This window comes from Phyllostomus discolor, chromosome 3, assembly GCF_004126475.2.
Source record: "Phyllostomus discolor isolate MPI-MPIP mPhyDis1 chromosome 3, mPhyDis1.pri.v3, whole genome shotgun sequence".
Taxonomy (NCBI): Eukaryota; Metazoa; Chordata; class Mammalia; order Chiroptera; family Phyllostomidae; genus Phyllostomus; species Phyllostomus discolor.
Window position 1 is genome coordinate 149,708,244 of NC_040905.2, and position 16,275 is coordinate 149,724,518.

The 16,275-nt window shown below is 40.8% G+C and overlaps 1 protein-coding gene across 3 annotated transcripts in view; it reads right to left on the reverse strand.

The window, feature by feature from the left end:
- Positions 1 to 16,275, reverse strand: part of ADAMTSL1 (ADAMTS like 1) — a 907,410-nt gene that overhangs the window by 159,568 nt on the left and 731,567 nt on the right. The gene's annotated exons all lie outside the window — the stretch shown is intronic.

Sequence of the window (16,275 nt, forward strand, 5' to 3'; positions counted from 1 at the left end):
GAAAATGATAAGGAAAAAGCACTGTCGCTTGGGTTCTGAGTCAGAAGTGTTCCTTAATGATCAGGTTTAGAAAGTTCTGTTTACAATGCGAGGCAGAAAGAGTCTACAAATAAGACTTAGCCAAGAAAAGCATCACAGCCCCTGGCTGGTGTAGCTCAGTGGGTTGAGTGTGGACTGTGAACCAAAGTGTCGCAGGTTCGATTCCCAGTCAGGGCACATGCCTGGGTTGCAGGCCACGGCCCCCAGCAACTGCACATTGATGTTTCCTTCTCTCTCTCTTTCTCCCTCCCTTCCCTCTCTAAAAATAAATAAAATCTTTTAAAAAATATGAATGTCCTTTTAAAAAAAAAGGAAAAGCATCACAAGTAGATTCTTCAGTAGCTAGGCCCCCTACCTTCCATAGCCAGCTCTGAAAATTGTTTTAAATTCTTTTTTGTCAGACTGTAAAACTAAATGTATACTCAACCTTTTCCTAACACTCTGATACATAACTACCTTTCTAATCCCTATTTCCACAGCCTCCTTCCACCTATGCTATGTTTAAGCTGTATTTGTAGTGAACTACTCTGTTATTCTCAATTCATGCCCACCCCTGGTTTTCTAGCTCTGTCCTTACTCAAGTCGTTACTCCTAATTTGGAATAATTTTTGTCCTTTCCTTGCTCCTCAAAATTATTCCAATTATTTGTATGTATGCAAGTTTGATCCATATTTTAAGGATTATATTTACAATTGCAGCAGACATTTATCATTTTACCAATTGTATTACAATTATTCTGCCTGTTAAGAGCCATATAGAAGGATGCATCTCTTAAAGGCATGGTCTATGTCTGAGTCAGTTTTGTATCTCTCATAGGGTTCATCATAGTACCTTCTAAATAGTTAATGTATGTGGTTAACTATTTTCTGATAAATTAGCAAATGGAAGGGACCTGTCATCATAGTGGGTGCTTTATACATGTTGTGTCATTAACTATCATATAACAACATGAGACAGGCTCTACTGATTTTCCATATTACAGCTGGGCAAGAGGCTGACTTGCCCAAATACCCACAATGAGTAATTAGTGAATCCAGGATTCATACTCGGGTGTGTCTGTCTCCAAAGCCTTTGTGCTTTCTGGTGTACCATGCTGTCTCCAGAAAATACCTTGGAAATTGCCCTATCAACATTCACAAAATTTTAAATCAATAGAAGAGAAGGTGGATTGAATATATTTCTTTTAGATACTGTATGAATTTCTATAAACTCACTTTTAAGTCTCTAGTATGGGTTAAACCCATGCTTAAAATGCCATGGGGTTATTGGTTTTAAACTATATCCACATATTTTTGGTCACTCCTCCCTTCTAAAGATGGAGTTTTGAGTCAGGGCTGAACTTAGTGGCTCACTTGTAATGAAGAGAATGAGGCAGAACTGATGCTATGTGACTCCCAAGGCTCAATGATAAACAGAATATAGTTTCTGCTTCTCTCTCTCTTTGACTTCTCATTCTGGGGGAAGTCATTTTGACTGCTCACCTGACAACGATAATGTCATAAGGACACTTAATGTCGCATGGAAAATCCACATGGGAAGGAACTGAGGCTGATCACCAACAGGCAGCACCATCTTTCTAGTCATGTGGGTGGACTGCCTCGAAATCAGCTCTAGCCTTCAGATGACTCCAACCTCATGAGACTGAGCCAGAACTGCTTTTCAAGCTGCTCCCAAATTCTTAAACTATGAGAGGTTGCAAATGTTTACTTTCGTTGTGAGCTACCAGTTTTTGGGGAAATTTGTTATGCAAAAGTAGACAACTAATACAAGAATATACTGTCCTTCCAAAGTGTGTACATGCTCACCAAAACACATGTACAAAAATATCCAAAGCAGCACTCTACATACCCCATAGGGGAATAACACAAATGTCGATCAACAATGAAATGGATAAAAAATTATGATATGTTTCTATAATACTATAAAACAATAAGAATAAACTATAACAACCACCAACAATGATGAATCTCACAAACATAAAATTGAGTAAAAGAAGCCACAAAGGCAAAAATTCTTACTGTGCTTTCATTGATATAAAGCTTAAAACCCAAAACTCAGCTATGGTGTTAGAGATCAGGATGGTGGTCCCCCTTGGTGGGCAGTAACTAGAAGAGAGGCAGAGGGGGAAGTTTCTGGGATGAAGTCTTGATCAGGGTGCTGGATCTGGGTTCCCTGAAAAATCACCAAGCCATACACATAGGATTTGTGCACATTTCTCTATACTTATTAATGCTTCAAAAGAGGGTGTTTTTTTCCCCACTCCTAAGTGAAGTACTAAATGTTGTAGATGGAAAACAAAATCTAACCACTATGCCCAACGCTATGAACTCTCTGCATGTGCCTACATAGTAAATGCTGTCCCAAGGTTAAAATGTGTCACACTTGAGGCTCTATACACTGTTGTCCCCACCCCGCCCCCACCTTTGGAAAATTCAGCCACTGAGACCTAGAAGCAGAGACATTTTGCCAGCAGTGAGGCCACTTCAACGCTGTTCGGAGAAACTTGCAAATCAGACATAGCTGCCTACCCACGATAAAAGTACATTACATTCTAAAGGAAAGAGGTTGGCAGAAGCTGTCTATGTTAGGAAACACTTTGCCGATTCTGGGTTGAAAGTATTTTTTTTACTCTCATTTTATTTTCAATTATAGTTTACATTCAATATTATTTTGTTTTAGTTTCAGGTGTAAAGCATAGGGGTTAGAGAATCATATACTTTACAGAGTGTTCCCCCTGATATTTCCAGTACCCACCTTGCACCACCCATAGTTGGGGTTGAATTAACTTAGGCAAAAAGGGAAAGCAGAGAACCTCCCCCCCACCCGCTTTCTCCTGCATTGAGCCTGCATATGTGAACCTCGGGCTTCCCTGGAAATTTTGCCTTTGGCTGTTTATGAGAATGGTACTGAAACCCAGGGGGAACCTGCCTGAGTGGGCAAGACTGGCCATGCTGGTAGCAGTGAGACACAGGGTTTCCCTGAGATTCTGGGGCCTGGCTGCCACATCAGCCCAGTGCTGAGGAGGACAGGCGCTCTGCTCTGGGCTTTAGAGGGTGAAGGCTTTAGTATTTCTTTCCCCACTTTGCCTGTTTGACTTCTACTCATCTTTTCATCATCATTGAAAGTGCTACTTCCTCAGGGAGGAAGCCTTCAGCTGGGGAAAAACCCTCCTTAATTTTATGGTTCCATTAATATTTTCCCATTTGGAAATTCTCAACACACCATTTTATTATTTTATTGTTCTTTAGCTTTATTGTGCTAAGAACACTTATCACAAGATCTACCCTTCACAAAAGTTTAAGTTTACTATAATATAGCATTGTTGACCATAGTTACAGTGTCGTATGGCAGCTCTCTAGAGCTTATTCACCTTGTACGACTGAAACTGTATGTGGGTTGATTAGTAACTCCCTATTTCCCCTTGCTCCAACCCCTGGCAACAACCATTTCACCCTTTGAGTCTATGAATTTGACTGTTTTATGTACCTCCCATAAGTGGAATCATGCAGTATCTGCTCTTCTGTGACTGGCTTATTTCACTTACGTTGCAAATTTACTTTGTGTTTAAGGCTGAATAATATTCCATTGTATTTATATACCACATTTCCTTTATCCACTCATCAGTCTATGGGCTTTTTAGGTTATTTCCAGGTCTTCCCATTGTAAATAGTGAGTGCTACAGTAAACATGAGAGTGCTCATATCTCTTCAAGATCCTGACTTCATTTTCTTTAGATAAAGACCCAGAAGTGGGATTCCTAGAAAATATGGTGCCTCTATTCTTAATTTTATGAGGAACTACCTGAGAGGCCATACTATTTTTCATAATGGCTGCATCATGTTGCATTTCTAAAAACTGTGTTTTGTGTTTTTCTTTTTTCTTTCTTTTTTTTTTGCTATTGAGTTGTAGGAGTGCCTTATATCTTTTAGAGATTAACTCCTTATCAGATAGATGGTTTGCCTTTTCATTCTGGTTGTTGTTTCCTTTGCTGTGCTCAATGCACGGTAATCTACACCCTGATGAGAGCATGGGGCTGTGGCTATTCTGGTTTACCACTTGTCATGGGTTGACATATATCCCCCACTGGAATCCTAAACCCAGTACTTTAGAATGTGACCTTATTTGGAAGTAGAGTCATTGCAGATGTAATCACTTAAGCTGAGGTCATATTAGTATGGTGGGTCTTTTATCCAATATGACTGTTGTCCTCATAAGGTGGGAGGGAAACACCAGGGAGAATACCATGTAATGACAGAGACAGAGGTTGCAGTGATGTGTCTATAAGCCAAGGAATATCGAGGGTTGTCAGCAGACATTGGAAACCAGAAGAGGCAAGGAGGAATTCTTCCTCACAGGTTTCAAAGGGAGCATGGTGCTGCTGACGCTTTGACTTTGAGCTTGATTTTGCCTCTAGAACTATACAGGATAAATTTCTGTTGTTTTAAACCAGCCTATTTGTGGTACTTTGTTACAGCAGTGCCAGGAAACCAACACACCCCTGTAACCTCAGTGCCGATCATGGTGCCTGGAACACAGCTCGTGCTCCATAAGTACGAGATGACTCAGACTGAGTGGAACCCCACTGAGCTGTGAGGTTGCCTTTGGATTAGTCACTTGGCTGGTCAACCATCTCAGCTATGTCTACTAAAGAACTGCCATCACCACTTTCAAAGACCTGAAAGCTCTGAATGCCACAAAGTTTTCTTCAGTGTGGTGTAAACTACTTGGTGACAACACTGGACCTGAAGTGACGTCATGCCTTTATAGGTCACGTCCCAATTGATGTAAATATTCACATTTTACTACAACAATATTAGCCTGTTGGATTATGGATCCCTTCCCTCCTACCCCTGCCCCCACCCTGTGAACTAACTAGGGGTGTTATATAATTTATATCTTAGTAATCTGAACATATTCCTAAAATACCAAAGTCCTGAATTCCAAAACACATGTGCTACAGTGATTTTGGCTAAAGGATCATGGCCCTGTATAAGGAGGATGGTAAACATGATCACTATGGTTTCTTTTGGCCTCTAGGTTTCAGGTGTCTAGCTTTACAGTTGGGACCTTGGCCAAAATGTTAGGGAGACTCTGGTTCCCTCAGAATTCTCTTTCCATACTGCTTTGTTTCCTCTCAGCCCTTCTTTTGCACATTCCTGTCCCTTTTGTCAAAACCTGCTTTCAGGGAAGGCTCTTTGAGCTGACAGGTCAGAGCTGATGCTTTGTAGCTTCAGGCTGGTCCCTGGCCAGGGCCTGAGTGATTGACTCTGGATCCCTGGCAGGCAGGAGACAGAGGGTTGCCTCCCACCCCCAAGGCTGGAATTAATCTTTTTGCCCTTTGCCCAGCATCAGGTACACTTGAATTGGCTTGTCTTTAAAACTGGATTTTAGATTTTAGCCTTGATTTCCCAATTCCCTGATAGTGCTGGAGTTCTGCCCAAAGCCCAGTCTATTAGATTGTCACCCTGTCACTCTGTCTGGATCTGGCCAGCCCCAGGCCTTGGGCTTGGCAAAGACCCTTAGCTCTGAGCTCTATATGCTATAATGTGACAGCAACCTAGCTGACATTACACATTATTGCTAATAAAAATAGTAATTCTGACATTTCCACAAAGCTTACAATGAGCCAGATACTTTGCTAATTGCTTTATGTGCACTGTCTTCTGTAATCCTCTCTACACCCCTAGGGAACAGATACTAATATTATTTGCATTTTAACAACAAGGAGCTAATGCCTGGAGAAGTTAAATGATTAATTAGTCATGGCCTAGAATGCCTGCTGCCAACACTTACATAGATGTCAATTCCACTGGCATCACATCCAAGCCTACTAAGACTTGGATGCATGGATGCTGAGAATGGGGCTGCTCCCTATCACAGAGGCCAGTACTGTGGATTTATAAGCCCCAGCTCAGCATCCCTGAGTTCCAGAAGAACCCAGGGCTGAGCTCACACAAAGTGTGGGATATGTATTTGCATCAGCCCTATGAAGAAGGCACTGTAAAGCTCCCTCCTTTTCTTGTATCCCACCCAAGGACATGTTTTTCATTGCTTTTAGAGAGACAGGAAGGGAGAGAGGAAGGGAGAAAGAGAAACATCGATGTGAGAGAGAAACATTGATTGGTTGCCTCCTGAGTGCGCCTGGATTGGGTATCATAGGTGCCCACCCAGGAACAGAACCCACAACGTAGATACGTGCCCTGACCGGGAACTGAACCTGCAACATTTTGGCTGTGGGATGACACTCCAACCAATGCCCTGACTGGGAACCGACCCACACCAGCCAGGGCAAGTTCTCCCATTTTAAAGGGCTACATAATAGAGGCTCTCAGAGACCAATCAGCTTGTTCAAATCTCACAACTAATAAACAAGAGAATCAGGATTTAAACTCAGGTGGCCTGGCTCCTACATGCCTACTTATATTATCCTGCTTCATTGGGTCAGGATGGTGGATATAGCAGTACAAAGCATATCTGAGAGGCACATTCTAGGACTCTGGTGCTTACAATTTCAGAAAATGACAAATAACAAAATGACAGCTCTGTTCTGACATAATAGAAACAAACACACTGATGCCATTCAAGGTTAGAAATACAATTGGAGTTATTTCAGTAATGTAGCAGTGGTACTTGACAGTCCAATGGGCAAAGGCAGAGTGTGGTTCCCCTCCAAGGACAGGTTTGTTTTTGCAAAGGTGGCCATCAGAGGTAATGTGGTCAATCAAGAACTCATGGTGGTTGGCACTTCATGGCAGCTTGTGCTTGTATTAGCTACATGTAAGGAGGAATTTTTGCCTTCCTTTGGCTGAGGGCTCAGTATGTAAGTTGCCAAGGTTTTTCTCCCCTACTCTTTCAGAGAAGGTAATGGCCTATTGTCTCTCGTAGCTCACTGCTTGTTGCTGGTATAAATGTACATAATTTCTAAAGGCAGATTCTTCCTACCCCAAGCTATTTGCCCTAAGAAACTTCTCCTACCCTGGTTTTTGCAGCAAAGTATGGCTTGTTTTTTTACTCAAAATTTTAAAATGGAGTTTTTGTTGGGAGGCAAAACACCACTGTGAATTTCAGTTATTTGTTAGAAGCATGCTTTAAAAACTTGTGTGTTATCCTCCAACTTGGCATTTCTGCCCAACATTTCTATCCCGTGATTTTTTCAAGTCCCCCAAAGATATCTGTTTCCTTTAGAATGCCTCTGAGGTCAGGAGGTAGACAGCAATCAGGCAACAATCAATCAGACACCATGGAGCACAGCCAGCTCTGGGAAGCCTGAGGCAGGGCATCTGGGACACTGTCTAGGATTCTGTTCCACTTTAAGGATTTTGGACTATTGCTAGTAGCTCCCAATTTATCTCTACATCTCCAAGTTTCCAATTTTATCCATGGCCTGAAGCTTGCAAAATGCAAATCTGGTCATTTTACTTCCTCTGATTACAAACCCCCATTGGAGTCCAAGCTGAGTTTTCAGGAGGGTGAGAACCAGTATGCCCAGGGCCCAGCTTTGGTCTAGGGCACCCACTGGGGGTGAGGAGGTTTGCATGGCTGCAGCTGAACTTTCTCATTTGCTTTTCTTCCCTTCCTTTTCCTTCCTCCTTCCCCTTTGTAGACTAAACTGTAGCCTGAGCCTCAATGGGCAACAGTCCATGGATGTGACGAGGCTCAGCACAGGGCCAGGGTAGTTGGGAATCAAACATTCAGAGAGGATTAAACAAATATAAATATATGAAGAATAATGAGAATCAGATTTCTTACTGTCAGAAAGTGGAATTGGATTGGTGGAAAATAGTGTGAACTTGTGTTTTCTTTTTTTAATTTTTCAATTACAATTGACATTAAATACTATTTTTTATTAGTTTCATGTATACAGCATAGTGGTTAGACATTTATAAAATTTATGAAGTGATCCTCGTAAGAAGCCTAGTACCCACCTGGCACTTATACATGTTGTTGACTATATTCCTTATGCTGTACTTTACATCCCCATGACTATTTTGTAGCTACCAGTTTGTACTTCTTAATCCCTTCACCTTTTCCACTCAGCCCTTCAACCTCCCTCCCATTTGCCAACCAGCAGTTTGTTCCCTATACTGAGTCTGCTTCCATTTTGTTTGTTCATTTACTTTCTTTAGATTCCACATATATGTGAAGTCACGTATTGTCCTTTTCTGTCTGACTTATTTCACTTAGCATAAAACCCTTTTTTGTCTTTCTCTAAGTTTTAGCATAATACCCTCTTTCTGTCTGGCTTATTTCACTTAGCATAATACCCTCTGTGTCCATCCATGCATCACCAATGGTAGGATTTCATTCTTTTTTTATGTTCGAGCAACATTTCATTGTGTATATGTACCACATGTTCTTTATCCAGTCACTTATTAATGGACACTTAGGTTGCTTTCATATCTTATGTATTGTAAAAAATGCTGCAATGAACATAGGGGTGCATATATCTTTTCAAATTAGTGTTTTGAATTTCTTCAAATGTACTTCTAGAGGTGGAATTGCTGAGTCATAAGGTAGTTTTAGTTTTTGGGGAAACTCCACACCGTTTTTCACAGTGGCTGCATTAATCTGCAGTCCTACAAACAGTGCATGAGGGTCTCCTTTTCTTCACATCCTCACCAGCTGTTGTTGTTTATTCATTTACTGATGGTAGCCATTCTGACAGGCGTAAGGTGATATCTCAGTGTAGTTTTAGTTTGCATTTTTCTGTGAACGCCTGGTTTTTAATAGACAGATACCTAGATAGATATACATATATCAACAGACATAAATGGTTGTATACAAATAAACATATACATGTACATGATTTCCTAGCTTTCTCTGCTGAGAGGCCTAGAAGCAATAGTACCAAGCATACCAAGTACCCAGATCTTGAATTCTGAATATCATTCTTCACTAAGGAACCAGTTGTTGTAGAAATGGCTCTAGCAGGGGCTGGGAAAATGAAAAACAAGCCTGGAACATCTTGTACCAAAAAACTAGGAACTGCTCAAAGAATAATGAGGTGTGTGTCAAAAGGCCATAAGGGCTCCCACTGGCCACATCTGGGACAATTTGATACTGATGGATTTTAACTCTGAGGAAAATAGAAATGCATAAATAAATAAGAAGAGTGATCTCTGCCCTGTAGTAGCATGACTATTAATAATCTAGAAGGAATGACAGAATTTACAAAGTCACCATTTGTCAGCCATAGTAATTGATCAGGCAAGGATCATCAGTGAATGCAAACACTAGGTCAAAGTTTGATGGGGAATAGGGTATTTACTTAGTTTCATATTATCTCCCCATAAAATACTTATCCATTAGTTACCATTAATAAGTGCAAGATATTGAATAATTTTACAGTGGAAAACCTGGCTGACATCTCTTTAACCAAGTAAGAAGAGTTAGTGTCATCAGTAGCAAATGGAACACAACGTCATTCATTGTCTCTTGACACTCACACTAAAAGAGTGTATCAATAGAATATCCCTGCAGTATTTCTGTAAAAAATTCAAAACTCATGAGGAAACATTAAGCAAACCCAAACTGAGTGACATTTTACAAAGTAACTGACCTATATTTTTCAAAACTGTCCAGGATATGAAAGACAAGAAAAGACTGCCAGACTGAAGGAATCTAAAAAGAAATGACAACCAAATCTTGGACCTCCAAAGGACATTGTTGGGACAATTGGCAACATCTGAACAGAGTCTGTGGTTGAGATGGTGATACTGATTTAATAGCATCTCTTGATTTTGATGGTTAGACTATGGTTATTTATGACAGCATCCTCATACTTAGAGAAAACACACTGAAGTGTTACGATACAACAGGCTCTCTCCTGACATTCTCAAAAGGTACCAAAGTGGCCCTGGCTGGTGTGGCTCAGTGGATTGAGCACTGGCCTACAAACCAAAGGGTCACCGGTTTGATTCCCAGTCAGGCAGGGCATATGCCTGGGTTGTGGGCCAGATCCCCAGAGAGAGGCAATCACACATTGATGTTTCACTCCCTCTTCTTGTCCCTCCCTTCCCCTCTGTCTAAAAATAAAAAATATTTTAAAAATCCCAAAATATTAACAACTATAAATTGATAAGGGAGATCTGTGTATTACTTTTGCAACTGTTTAAAATCTCAAATTATTTCAAAATAAAGGTTATGAAAAAAACATCTACTGGCTTCCAGTAACTCACAGGCCAATGTTCAAATCCTTACAAGGAAGTCTGAATTTATCTTTCTGGTTTAATCTCAGGTCACCCACATACTCAACTTGGCTGAGTACCCAGCATTAGAGTATCCCACTTCTCTGGCTGGCAAAATCCTCTGCCTCTCTGGTTGAATCCTAAACATCCCCCTTCTCTCTGAGTACTTTTCTGATTCCCTCCCACCAGGCAGAGGTAGACCTTTCTCTCTGCAGCACGCTACTGTCTCTTTCCTCCTAAGGACATTCTTTTCTTCCCTCAGGTGCACCTTCATTACACTATAGTTATTAGTCTACTATCTGTCTCTCTCACTAGACTCTGCACTCCATAAGGGCAGCAAAGGATCTGAGCTATTCATCCTCCTATCTCCAGCACCTACTCCAATGCCTGGCCCATCACAGATGCTCTGGGTGGCACTGTGACATAATGTGGAAGACCCTGGGCTCAGGAATTGGATGATCTTTGAATGAACTGTGCTCTGCCACTCTCTAACTGCATAATCTGGGCAAGTTACTTAACAATTTATTTACATTTAAAGTGGGAATAATAGCAATACCCACATCAAAGGGCTGTTATGAGGTTCAAGTGAGAACATCTAGGTCAAGGGCTTAAGTACAGTGCCTGGCACAGATTAAGATCTCTATAACATTAGCTAATATGAACTGTTATTACTGGGTACTCAGTAAATATTTGTTAAATGCATGGATGTTACCATGAGGACTGAGATTAGGTGAGAAGGGTGAAAATTCTTGGACTGAGTCAGACAAAGTAGCCATAGTTTATGGAGACTGGGAGAAAGAGATTCTGCGGCATGCCCACATTAACTTACCATTTAAGCATTTGCTGCTAAGCACTGTGACAGATATACAAGTAACCAATGAGTGCTGAGAATTTCAGAAGCAGGCAGCGTGCTCACAACCACTTGCACTGATGTGACTGATTGCAGTGCACAAAGACTATCTATTATCTTTCTGATCCATTAGCTTTAAGCCTACTTCCTTCACAGAACATGTCAAAGAGCAGAATGGCAATGAAACTAGGCCTAGCTGTACAGAATATCTTCTGCCCTCCCTCCTTCACTGCTGCCCCCACTTCTCTGTGACATCTCACTGCCACAGAGAAATACCCAGATGCCTGTTTACTTACAGGCAGCTTGATTTAATTAGAATGTTTAAATTCTGGCTGCTATTTTCTAATCACCCCATCTTCTAGATGACAGTACATGAAAATGACATAGAATTCCCACTGGCTATTATAATTCACATATGAACATCCTGTTAGTAGGGTAGATGATATGCAAAATCACTTTTGCCCTTAGGAGGTCAAGATTTTAGTTGACTTGCCTAGAATTTATAGGTGAAAGTTTATAGGTGAAATTAAAAATAGTTGTGTTTTTTTTTCTACTTATGGTCAAGATCATTAAAGAAATCACCTATATCATAAATCTGTATCATCTGTTGTTTTTCTCCTTCTAACACCATTTTTTGTTTTTTATTTCAGCCTTTCTCCACTTTATTTTAGCTGACTAGCATTCTCACACCAATGATCTTCCACTAAATGAACTTCTTCCCTTTTCCAGAATCAACTTCCACAAACAGAGTAAGCTTCCTCCAAGCTCAGCTACTGTTGGCTTCTCAACACACCATTTCTCTTTTCCACGTCTATGAATTTACTTCCAACTTTTCCTGCCTGGAATGTTCTCCATGTTCCTACCTCAGGGTCTGATTCAAGCCCTTCTTCTTCTATGAAGTTTTCCCTCACATTGAACCCACATCAACTACACCCTCTTTGTCATCCTATTGGATTTACTGTCATTGGATCTTATTTGTATTCTACATCACTGACCACATAGCTGTTCTAAGGCAAGATTAGAGTATCTTAGATGTGAGAGAGAAACATCAGTTGGTTGCCTTCCACACATGCCCTGAGTCAGGATCGAACACACAACCTGGATATGTGCCCTGACCTGGAATTGAACCCGCAAACTTTTTGGTGTATGGGATGATGGCCAACCAACTGAGCCATTCTGCCAGGGTGGGATCAAATTTTTAAAGGAAACTGTTTGGCATCCATCAAATCAAGCCATTAAAATCTCCATCTATTTGTTGATTTGCAGGTGGCATTCCTCACAAATCCTATAAGCCTAAGCATTTCTCCTTGTTATGGATTTATAATGGTCTCCCAGAAAGATATGTTGTAGCCCTAACAGATCCAATTCTGTTATCTCCTGCAAGATAACTGTTTCGCAGCCTTGTAGACTTAACTTTTCCATACACTGGTGTATTTAGCCACTCATATATGTATATGTGCCCACAACCATGCATTCACTTGTCGAAAATTTACTATACACCAAGTATTATACTGAATGATGGGGACCCAGAGATTTTTAAGAAAAATTCTTGATTGTAAGGACCTTCTGAGAAAACTACAAGACACTGTAGTGAGTGCCATTCATTTATTTATTCATTCAACTAGTATTTATTGAGCACTTTTGTGGCCAGGCTCTGTGTGAAGGAAGAACTGAGTAGTAAACAAGATAGATGTGAACCCCATTCCTTACAGTTTGGTCTATGGGACAGATAAGCATGAGGTGTTAGGGAAGCATAAATACATAGACTGTGAGTCAAGAGGAAGGAGATATAGTCATGCAAGGCTTCCTGGAGTTGGTAACGTCTGGTCTGAGTCCTGAAGGGTGACTAAGTGGTGGCAAGGCAAAGAACGAAGTGAAGAGAAGGTATCAGGCAGAATGAAGTATAAGAAAGCAAGAGGCATTTGGGGAATTCTAATTTATCTATTTCCATGCTCAAGGCTGGAAAGAATATTGAGTAGAAAGCCTAGTAAGACCTTGGAAAATTCTGGTTCTCATTCCTCTCTGTTTTCTTTAATGTAATTATGGGTGGGAAAGGGAGCCTTGGAAACAGAGGCACTGTGAGCTGTCAAAGCCCTAATGACGCCCTGGCTGGCATAGCTCAGTGAATTGAGCACGGGCTGGGAACCAAAGTGTCCCAGGTTCGATTCCCAGCCAGGGTACATTCCTGGGTTGCAAGCCATAACCCCCAGCAACCGCACATTGATGTTTCTCGTTTCTCTCTCTCTCTCTCTCTCTCTCTCTCACTCTCTCTTTCTCTCTCCCTCCCTTCCCTCCCTAAAAATAAATAAATACAATCTTAATAAAAAAAATAAAAAATAAAAATAAAGCCCTAATGACAAAGGTCACTTCAGCTTAGTACAGTTCAAACTCATAGCCCTTAGGACACTGCTGAGTGGCACTCCTCTCATCAGGTAAGGGCTGAATGCTCAGCATGTTCCCATCCTGTCCATCACAAGAGGTGCTGGGCTTTGGTGAGAATTCCAATAGGCGCATGGCAAAGGGAGACACAATGCTTCAAGCGGTCTTCCACTATGTTTAATCAGACCATACATGCAATCCAAACCTGGCTTGGCAGAGGAAAACAAAAGACAGAGCTGTTTCTCTTAGAGAGATCTCCCTGTCTTAGTCTCAAGAGTTTGGTATCTGGTGTCAGCAGAGGGAGAAGCTAGCTGTTGATTCAGGGTGTGATTCATCTATCAGTGCTGGGACATGCACACACGCACGTGCCTGCTCTTCACAGACCAGGAGTCTATTCACACAGACGTCCTATCCACAGGACATGGAGAGCGGCAGTCCAGTACTCTCCAGTCCTGAGGGTGTTTGCTTGAGGAGTAAGAGGGAGGCCTTGCACAAATGTTTTCATATTTGACTACACAAAAATGACCTAAAATTATTTTTCAAATTAGGTTCAAAGATCTCTTTAATGTTTTACTCTTTGATGTTTTGTTATCTCAGGGTGAGTTAGGGGATTATTGCCAAGCTAAAGTCTGAATAAATTTAAACCTTCATATTAGCATTTATATTGGCTTATTAAATCTCTCATTCGCTTTTGATTATCCATGATGCTCATTTATTGCTAGCACTTTTAACCCTGGAACACTATTTTAAACACAGTTGGATCTGAATAGTACTGATGAAGTGCTCTAAATCCCTGAGTCGTGTTCCTCAAGCAGGAGACACAAGAGTATGGCATCGAAGAGTCAAACTGACCCAGAACTTGGATTCCTACAGACCAGGACTGGAATCTACTCCCACCTGTGTTTTATAACCTTGGGCAAGTTACCTACTTTGAATGTCAACTTTTTTATTTATAAAATGGGACAATTACAGTATTAGCTTCCAACAGTTACTTGGTGCTTGTTAAGTACTAGGTATTGTAAAAACTTGGTATGTAGTAATTCATGCCATCCTAAGACAGAGGTACTATTATTATGCCATTTTACAAATGTGTTTACTGGAGTAATATGACTAAGGTTACATAGCAAGTCAGTAAGAGACCCAGGATTCAATCCTAAGTGGTCTGCCTCCAGAATTCTTAACTGTGTTCTTACCTGCTAGCCTCTAGCTTGCATAGGTGCTGGGAGCAAAATATCATATCATTATTATTGCTGTCATTGTTGTTATATGATTTCTCATACACAAGAAAGGTCAACAGAAAGCATGGGTCCCTGGGGTTCCTTTTCCCCTATTTGTGGTTCCTTGGAATTACTGCTATGATTATACCAAAACTAGGGGAACTCTTTTGCTATTCCATTTTGCTTGTTTTATCTTATAGTTACAATAATGAGCAGTTTAGCTTCATGTAGCCCCACATTCTCCAGGCCACAGAAAACTTTCTAGCTGCCCACTTATCCTCAGAGCACATCATCCACTTTCCAGTTAGCCACACAGAAGCAGTGTGGCAACACAGTAACTTACTGGCAATTCTGAACAAGAACCATGGAATCCATATGGCTTCCAAAAAACTGTGGAGATGGTTTCTACCCCATGCCACATGGAGGTCAGCTGAATTCCTAATTCTTGACTATCACTTATTCATAGTAAATTACTAGAAAAATCCTCCTGCTCCATGAATGCATCTATTTTGCTTCTTTCCCTTTAATGTCCCACTTGACCTCCTACCTTCCACTCTTCACTCTTAAAGAGTAAGACATGCTCTTCTCATTGATCGACATGCATCTTTGGAAAGGATAAACTATTTCAACCTGAGGTAACTGGTATCTTGCCAGCTGTACATAAAATACTCAACTCATTTTTATAGTGATAATGAGGTATAGAGAAAGTTATAAAAACTTTCAATATTTGGTAAGAAAATTCTTTCTCATTCTAGTTAAGAGTATATTATGTCTACTTTGACCACTGGGTCCCCTATCCTGTCACCTGATTCCAGCTCTTTAGCATGGGAAGACTTTGATACAGAGTGTATTCTTCAATAACCAGGCATGCATATAAGTGCCTGATGTATATTAACTCATTAATCTACACAGAACCCTTATGAGGCAAATATTATTCAATCTCTATCTTACAGATAAGGAACCAAGAACAAAGTGGGGTTAAGTAACTTGCTCAAGGACACGCAGTTGGTAAGTTGAGCTGGGATTTGAACTCAGGAACTCTGGCTCCAGATCCCACATTCTAATTCACCAAATGAGGTTCTAGAGTCCACCTGTTTATGATATGTACTAAAGTTGGGAAACATTACTTATTAGGCTTTTAGTTTGAGCTCTGCTAGCCATGGTTCCTTGGGCAAGTCACTTAATACTGTTGGTCTCTCTTTCTTCACAGATAAAATGAGAGAATTAGACAAAGTTACATCCTGGGATTATATAACTGTAGTCATTGAGGGAGATTCATGTATTGATGTTTTAGAATCCAGACAAGTCAGTCAGCAAAACTCCTTGCCACTCCCTGACTTTTTAGAGTGTAAAGAAGAAATCCCTATGATCTCTTGCTCATAGCAATACCAATACATCTGGTACTAAATTAATAGTGCTAATAGAGCTGATAGGGAAGTGATGAGAATTTGGTGTCCAAGTTCTTCATGTGACCACGATCTCTCAAGCACCAGAAGTGAATGAATCCAGCTTGCAGTAACTGGCTGGTAAAATTGTTGCTCACAACAAACATGGATTCCCAATGCTACTTGAGGACTGTAGACTCTAGGTGAAGTCTCTTGAT